Genomic DNA, 7,983 nt, shown 5'->3' with positions numbered 1-7,983 from the left:
CTTCCTGCTCCACTGCAGTGCAAGAGACACCATGATGAGGGGTTTGCACCTGAGTGTCTGAGTCTTTTCAGCCCTCGGAGGGTTGCAGCAGCATTTCTGTGCCACCAAGTGCAAAAAGTATTTTCTTTTTAAACTCAGTAGCAATTAAGAAATGCTCCATTAATGTCTGTGAATTCACCCTCCAAGTACATTTGGCTCCATTGAAAAAAAAAATGACTTGCATTCACGTAGCACCTTTCACAACATCCCACAGCACTTTACAGCCAATGAAGCCATCCAAAGGTCCAGGACAGATGCGGGCCGTGGGGTGCGCTCCGGCTGTCTGCCTCTCTTCCGCGGCATTCTCCGCGCCCGGGTGGCCCTGGAGAGGGAGCACGCGGTGTCTGCCGGTACGCTTGAGGCTTTCTGCGACCGGAGGGCACGGCAAAGACTGGAGTGTATCCTGGACCGATATAATAAAATTTTAATTTGACACTTATTTTGGGTTTTTTGTTTTTTTTTTGCACATGAACACACCCTAACCCCCCCCCCACTTATAAAAGGGAGGGAGCCTAAAACACACAAAAAAAACCTTCCATCCCACACTCCTGAGCTGAGCGGCGAAAAAAGTAAAAAGCTGCTTTTGATATAAAAAAATAAAATTATTATTTGATTGGGTTTCTTTTAAGGAAAAAAAAACACAAAGAAACATTTTCCCTTAATTACTTGGTACATCATAGGTAATTAACCAGAATTACTTCAATAAACTTCAATACACTGCCCTTTCTTTTAGAACCTGTAAAGAAACACTGGTAGGCCAAGTGTCATCAAATAAAAGAAACCTAGAAGGAAACTGTTTCCCTCAACTAATCTAATATACAAATACAGATAGTATGAATATTAGCAAAAACACAGCCAATTAAGTACTTATGAAGTCCCATAAACTTGAGCTCATCCAAAACTCTACTGCCCATATATTAACTTGCACCAAGTCCCGCTCACCCATCACTCCTGTGCTCGCTGACCTACATTGGCTCCTGGTCCAGGAACACCTTTTAAAAAAAAATTTTTCTTTTTTTTTGTGTGTCTTAGACCCCCCTTTTATAAGAAGGGAGGGTTTAGGGTGTGTTTATGTGCAGAAAACCCCCAAAAAACAAAATAAGTATCAAATTAAAATTTTATTATGTTGGTCCAGGATACACTCCAGTCCCTGCGGTGCCCACCGGTCACAGAAAGCCTCAAGTGTACCGGCAGACACCGCGTGCTCCCTCTCCAGGGCCACCCGGGCGCGGAGAATTCTGCGGAAGAGATGCAGACAGTCGGAGCGAACGCCCCCAAGGGCCACGTCTAACCTGGACCTGTGGATATTTCTCCAATTCTTGCCTCTTGCACATCCCCAATTTTCATTGCTTCACCATCAGCAGCCAAGCCTACAGCTGTCTAGGCCCTAAGCTCTAGAATTCCCTCCCTAAACCTCTCTCTTCTCCTTTAAGACACTCCTTAAAACCTACCTACTGTCCTAATATCTCCTTATGTGGCTTTAGTGTCAAACTTTGTTTGATAACAGTCCTGTGAAGCACCTCAGGACATTTTACTATATTAAAGACACTATATAAATGCAAGTTGTTGTTGTCCAGAAGAGGGCACCTCCAACAAAAGGCGGGATTTCAGAGCGCTGAGAACAGCTGAGAGGAGCCGAGCGGAGCAGAGGGAGCGTCCGATAAAAGGCGGGATTTCAAAGCGCTGAGAACAGCTGAGAGGAGCCGAGCCGAGCGGAGGGAGCGTCCGATAAAAGGCGGGATTTCAGAGCGCTGAGAAGAGCCGAGCTGAGCGGAGGGAGCGTCCGATAAAAGGCAGGATTTCAGAGGGAGCTGAGAACAGCTGAAAGGAGCCGAGCCGAGCGGAGCTGCGACCGAGTTCGAAGTGACGTCAGGAATCAGATCGGGACGCGACACAGGGGAGGCACCTGATTGGTGAGTAGGTTCAGGTGAGTATTTCTACTTATCTACAGTAACTAAAGTAAAAAGAAAGGTAAGGTCTGCAGGTCTTATAGCAAGTAGCGCTTTTTTTAGTGAATCAAGGTCCCTAGTGCAGTTAACATTCTCTAAATTAAAAACAATTTAAAGGAGTAAACTCCTTAAAGGGAGTGGTAAGTAGTTTTTCTTACCTTTTTTTCTCTTGACATTGTAGTTGTTGTTAAGCTAACTTAAGGGTTAAGTCATGGCAGGAGATCCCAGGGCCGTGTCATGTTCCTCTTGTGGGATGTGGGAATTCAGGGATCCTTCCTGTATCCCTGATTCCTTCACCTGCGGGAAGTGTGTCCAGCTGCAGCTACTGTTTGACCGCTTGACGGCTCTGGAGCTGCGGATGGACTCACTTTGGAGCATCCGCGATGCTGAGAAAGTCGTGGATAGCACGTTCAGTGAGTTGGTCACACTGCAGATAAAAATTACTGAGGGAGATAGTGAATGGGTGACCAACAGAGGAAGAGTAGGAAGGCAGTGCAGGGGTCCCCTGCGGTCATCTCCCTCCAAAACAGGTATACCATTTTGGATACTGTTGGGGGAGATGGCTCACCAGGGGAAGGTGGCAGTGGCCAGGTTCATGGCACCGTGGCTGGCTCTGCTGCACAGGAGGGCAGGAAAAAGAGTGGCAAAGCTATAGTGATAGGGGACTCGATTGTAAGGGGAATAGACAGGCGTTTCTGCGGACGCAACCGAGACTCCAGGATGGTATGTTGCCTCCCTGGTGCAAGGGTCAAGGATGTCTCGGAGCGGCTGCAGGACATTCTGGAGGGGGAGGGTGAACAGCCAGTTGTCGTGGTGCATATAGGCACCAACGATATAGGTAAAAAAGAGGATGAGGTCCTACAAGCTGAATTTAGGGAGTTAGGAGTTAAACTAAAAAGTAGGACCTCAAAGGTAGTAATCTCAGGATTGCTACCAGTGCCACGGGCTAGTCAGAGTAGGAATGACAGGATAGCTAGGATGAATACGTGGCTTGAGAGATGGTGCAAGAGGGAGGGATTCAAATTCCTGGGCCATTGGAACTGGTTCTGGGGGAGGTGGGACCAGTACAAATTGGACGGTCTGCATCTGGGCAGGACTGGAACCAATGTCCTAGGGGGAGTGTTTGCTAGTGCTGTTGGGGAGGGTTTAAACTAATGTGGCAGGAGGATGGGAACCGATGCAGGAAGTCAGTGGGAAATAAAGTGGTGACAGAAACAAAAGGCAGTAAGGGAGAGTGTACAGAACATGACCGGACAGATGGTCTGAGAAAGCAGGGCAAAGACCAAGGGAAGTCTAGATTAAACTGCATTTATTTCAATGCAAGAAGTCTGATGGGCAAGGCAGATGAACTCAGGGCATGGATGGGTACATGGGACTGGGATGTTATAGCTATTACTGAAACATGGCTAAGGGAGGGGCAGGACTGGCAGCTCAATGTTCCAGGGTACAGATGCTATAGGAAAGATAGAGCAGGAGGTAAGAGAGGAGGGGGAGTTGCGTTCTTGATTAGGGAGAACATCACGGCAGTAGTGAGAGGGGATATATCCGAGGGTTCGCCCACTGAGTCTATATGGGTAGAACTGAAAAATAAGAAGGGAGAGATCACTTTGATAGGATTGTACTACAGACCCCCAAATAGTCAACGGGAAATTGAGGAGCAAATATGTAAGGAGATTACAGACAGCTGCAAGAAAAATAGGGTGGTAATAGTAGGGGACTTTAACTTTCCCAACATTGACTGGGACAGCCATAGCATTAGGGGCTTGGATGGAGAGAAATTTGTTGAGTGTATTCAGGAGGAATTTCTCATTCAGTATGTGGATGGCCCGACTAGAGAGGGGGCAAAACTTGACCTCCTCTTGGGAAATAAGGAAGGGCAGGTGACAGAAGTGTTAGTGAGGGATCACTTTGGGACCAGTGATCATAATTCCATTAGTTTTAAGATAGCTATGGAGAAGGATAGGTCTGGCCCAAAAGTTAAAATTCTAAATTGGGGAAAGGCCAATTTTGATGGTATTAGACAGGAACTTTCAGAAGTTGATTGGGAGAGTCTGTTGGCAGGCAAAGGGACGTCTGGTAAGTGGGAGGCTTTCAAAAGTGTGTTAACCAGGGTTCAGGGTAAGCACATTCCTTATAAAGTGAAGGGCAAGGATGGTAGAAGTAGGGAACCTTGGATGACTCGGGAGATTGAGGCCCTAGTCAAAAAGAAGGAGGCATATGACATGCATAGGCAGCTGGGATCAAGTGGATCCCTTGAAGAGTATAGAGATTGCCGGAGTAGAGTTAAGAGAGAAATCAGGAGGGCAAAAAGGGGACATGAGATTGCTTTGGCAGATAAGGCAAAGGAGAATCCAAAGAGCTTCTACAAATACATAAAGGGCAAAAGAGTAACTAGGGAGAGAGTAGGGCCTCTTAAGGATCAACAAGGTCATCTATGTGCGGAACCACAAGAGATGGGTGAGATCCTGAATGAATATTTCACATCGGTATTTGCGGTTGAGAAAGGCATGGATGTTAGGGAACTTGAGGAGTGTACATATTACAGAGAGGGAGGTGCTGGAAGTCTTAACGCACATCAAGGTAGATAAATCTCCGGGACCTGATGAAATGTATCCCAGGACGTTATGGGAGGTTAGGGAGGAGATTGCGGGTCCCCTAGCAGAGATATTTGAATCATCCACCGCTACAGGTGAGGTGCCTGAAGATTGGAGGGTAGCAAATGTTGTGCCTTTGTTTAAGAAGGGCGGCAGGGAAAAGCCTGACATCTGTAGTGGGTAAGTTGTTAGAGGGTATTCTGAGGGACAGGATCTACAGGCATTTGGAGAGGCAGGGACTAATTAGGAACAGTCAGCATGGTTTTGTGAGAGGAAAATCATGTCTCACGAATTTGATTGAGTTTTTTGAAGGGGTAACCAAGAAGATAGATGAGGGCTGTGCAGTAGACGTGGTCGACATGGACTTCAGCAAAGCCTTTGACAAGGTACCACATGGTAGGTTGTTACATAAGGTTAAATTTCATGGGATCCAAGGTGAGGTAGCCAATTGGATACAAAATTGGCTTGACGACAGAAGACAGAGGGTGGTTGTAGAGGGTTGTTTTTCAAACTGGATGCCTGTGTCCAGCGGTGTGCCTCAGGGATCGGTGCTGGGTCCGCTGTTATTTGTTATTTATATTAATGATTTGGAAGAGAATTTAGGAGGCATGGTTAGTAAGTTTGCAGATGACACCAAGATTGGTGGCATTGTGGACAGTGAAGAAGGTTATCTAGGATTGCAACGGGATCTTGATAAATTGGGCCAGTGGGCCGATGAATGGTAGATGGAGTTTAATTTAGATAAATGTGAGGTGATGCATTTTGGTAGATCGAATCGGGCCAGGACCTACTCCGTTAATGGTAGGGCGTTGGGGAGAGTTATAGAACAAAGAGATCTAGGAGTACAGGTTCATAGCTCCTTGAAAGTGGAGTCACAGGTGGATAGGGTGGTGAAGAAGGCATTCGGCATGCTTGGTTTCATTGGTCAGAACATTGAATGCAGGAGTTGGGATGTCTTGTTGAAGTTGTACAGGGCATTGGTGAGGCCACACTTGGAGTACTGTGTACAGTTCTGGTCACCCTATTATAGAAAGGATATTATTAAACTAGAAAGAGTGCGGAAAAGATTTACTAGGATGCTACCGGGACTTGATGGTTTGACTTATAGGGAGAGGTTAGACAGACTGGGACTTTTTTCCCTGGAGAGTAGGAGGTTAAGGGGTGATCTTATCGAAGTCTATAAAATAATGAGGGGCACAGATAAGGTAGATAGTCAAAATCTTTTCCCAAAGGTAGGGGAGTCTATAACGAGGGGGCATAGATTTAAGGTGAGAGGGGAGAGATACAAAAGGGTCCAGAGGGGCAATTTTTTCACTCAAAGGGTGGTGAGTGTCTGGAACGAGCTGCCAGAGGCAGTAGTAGAGGCGGGTACAATTTTGTCTTTTAAAAAGCATTTGGACAGTTACATGGGTAAGATGGGTATAGAGGGATATGGGCCAAGTGCAGGAAATTGGGACTAGCTTAGTGGTATAAACTGGGCGACATGGACATGTTGGGCCGAAGGGCCTGTTTCCATGTTGTAACTTCTATGATTCTATGAACAGTACTGCACTAGAATGACAGCCTCAATTTTTGTGCCTTATGTCACTGGAGTGGGACTTGAACCTACAACCTTCAGACTCAGAGGCAAGAGTGCTACCACTGAACCACATCTGACACAGCTTACTTACAGAAAATAAGCACTGAAGATTCTTAGGCAAAAGTCAATTGGTTTATGGTACAATGCACCGGTGAATGGAAAAAGAAAGAAAATAACTTGCATTTATATAGCGCCTTTCACAACCTCAGGATGTCCCAAAGCGCTTTACAGCCAAATAAATACTTTTTAGAACTGTAGTCACTGTTGTAATGTAGGAAACGCGGCAGCCAATTTGTGTACAGCAAGATCCCATAAACAGCAATGTGATAATGACCAGATCATCTGTTTTCGTGATGTTGGTTGAGGGATAAATATTGGCCAGGACACCGGAGAGAACTCCCCTGCTCTTCTTCAAAATAGTGCCATGGGATCTTTTACGTTCAGCTGAGAGGGCAGACAGGGGCTTTGGTTTAACATCTCCTCCAGAAGACAACACCTCCGACAGTGCAGCACTCCCTCAGTACTGCACTGTGCCACTAAGTGATAGGATATGGGTCTACGCCAACAATTCTGCCTACTCATCATTCAGCTGGCATCTCGAGGGGTCGAGCAGAGGATCACAGAGGAAATCAACAGGAGAACCACCTACAAGTACTTGTAGTGAGCTATAACAGGGCAGAGCCAGTCAGCTGGAGAATGGTGGAAGTCATGGAGGGTCTAAAAAGGAGATAATCACCTAAAAGCTAAAATCGAAATTCTCCCTGTCACTAATTCTTTTCTGAAATGGTCTGCATGGGTACAAAATGGAATTTTAAAAATTTCCCCTTTATGCCAGTGTTTTCAGTAAAATTATTAACAGGAGGTATTTCATCCTCTGACTGTTAATAGGATTAGCATTTAAACTGCCAGCAGACCCAGAGAATATTCAGTCTCTCTAGGATCGACATTTTATAAAGTTTTCAGCCTGTATACAGTGAAACAAAACATATTACTACAGTAATAAAGTTACTCAGATGTGAGGAGTAGCTTTAATACTAACCCCATATACTACAAACAAACAAAGCATTTTTTAAACATTTAAATATAGTTTTAAACAAATCATGTCAGCTTATCCCTTTTTCCTTTTTAAACCCTTTCTCTCTTCTTTCCCACTGTTTCTATTTTTATTTTAACTTTTGCTTTACTTTACTTCTATATAATATGCTCTATTCTATTTATTATATAACTGTATCCATTAAAACAAATGCTTTAAATAATAATAAAAACAGAAAATGCTGGAAAAGCTCAGCAAGTGAGGCAGCATCTGTGGACAAAGAAACAGAGTTTACATTTCAGGTCGAAAACCTTTCGTTAGTAATTGAGCTGTGATGAAAGGTCTTTGACCTGAAATGTTAACGGTGTTTCTTTCTCCACTTGCTGAGCTTTTCCAGTATTTTCTGTTTTTATTTCAGATTTCCAGCATCAGCAGTATTTTCCTTTTAATTAATTTTTTTTTATATTCGTTCATGTGATGTGGGTGTCACTGGCAAGGCCAGCATTTATTACCCATCCCTAATGGCCCTTGAGAAAGTGATGGTGAGCCGCTTTCTTGAACTGCTGCAGTCCATGTGGTGAAGGTTCTCCTACAGTGCTGTTAGGAAGGGAGTTCCAGGATTTTGACCCACCGACGATGAAGGAACAGCGATATATTTCCAAGTCGGGATGGTGTGTGACTTGAAGGGGAACGTGCAGATGGTGTTGTTCCCATGTGCCTGCTGCCCTTGTCCTTCTAGGTGGTAGAGGTCGCGGGTTTGGGAGGTGCTGTCGAAGAAGCCTTGGCGAG

This window comes from Heptranchias perlo, chromosome 15 (assembly GCF_035084215.1).
Source record: "Heptranchias perlo isolate sHepPer1 chromosome 15, sHepPer1.hap1, whole genome shotgun sequence".
In the NCBI taxonomy this organism is placed as follows: Eukaryota; Metazoa; Chordata; class Chondrichthyes; order Hexanchiformes; family Hexanchidae; genus Heptranchias; species Heptranchias perlo.
The sequence above is the reverse complement of the archived record's forward strand: the minus strand, read 5'-3'. Positions refer to the sequence as shown.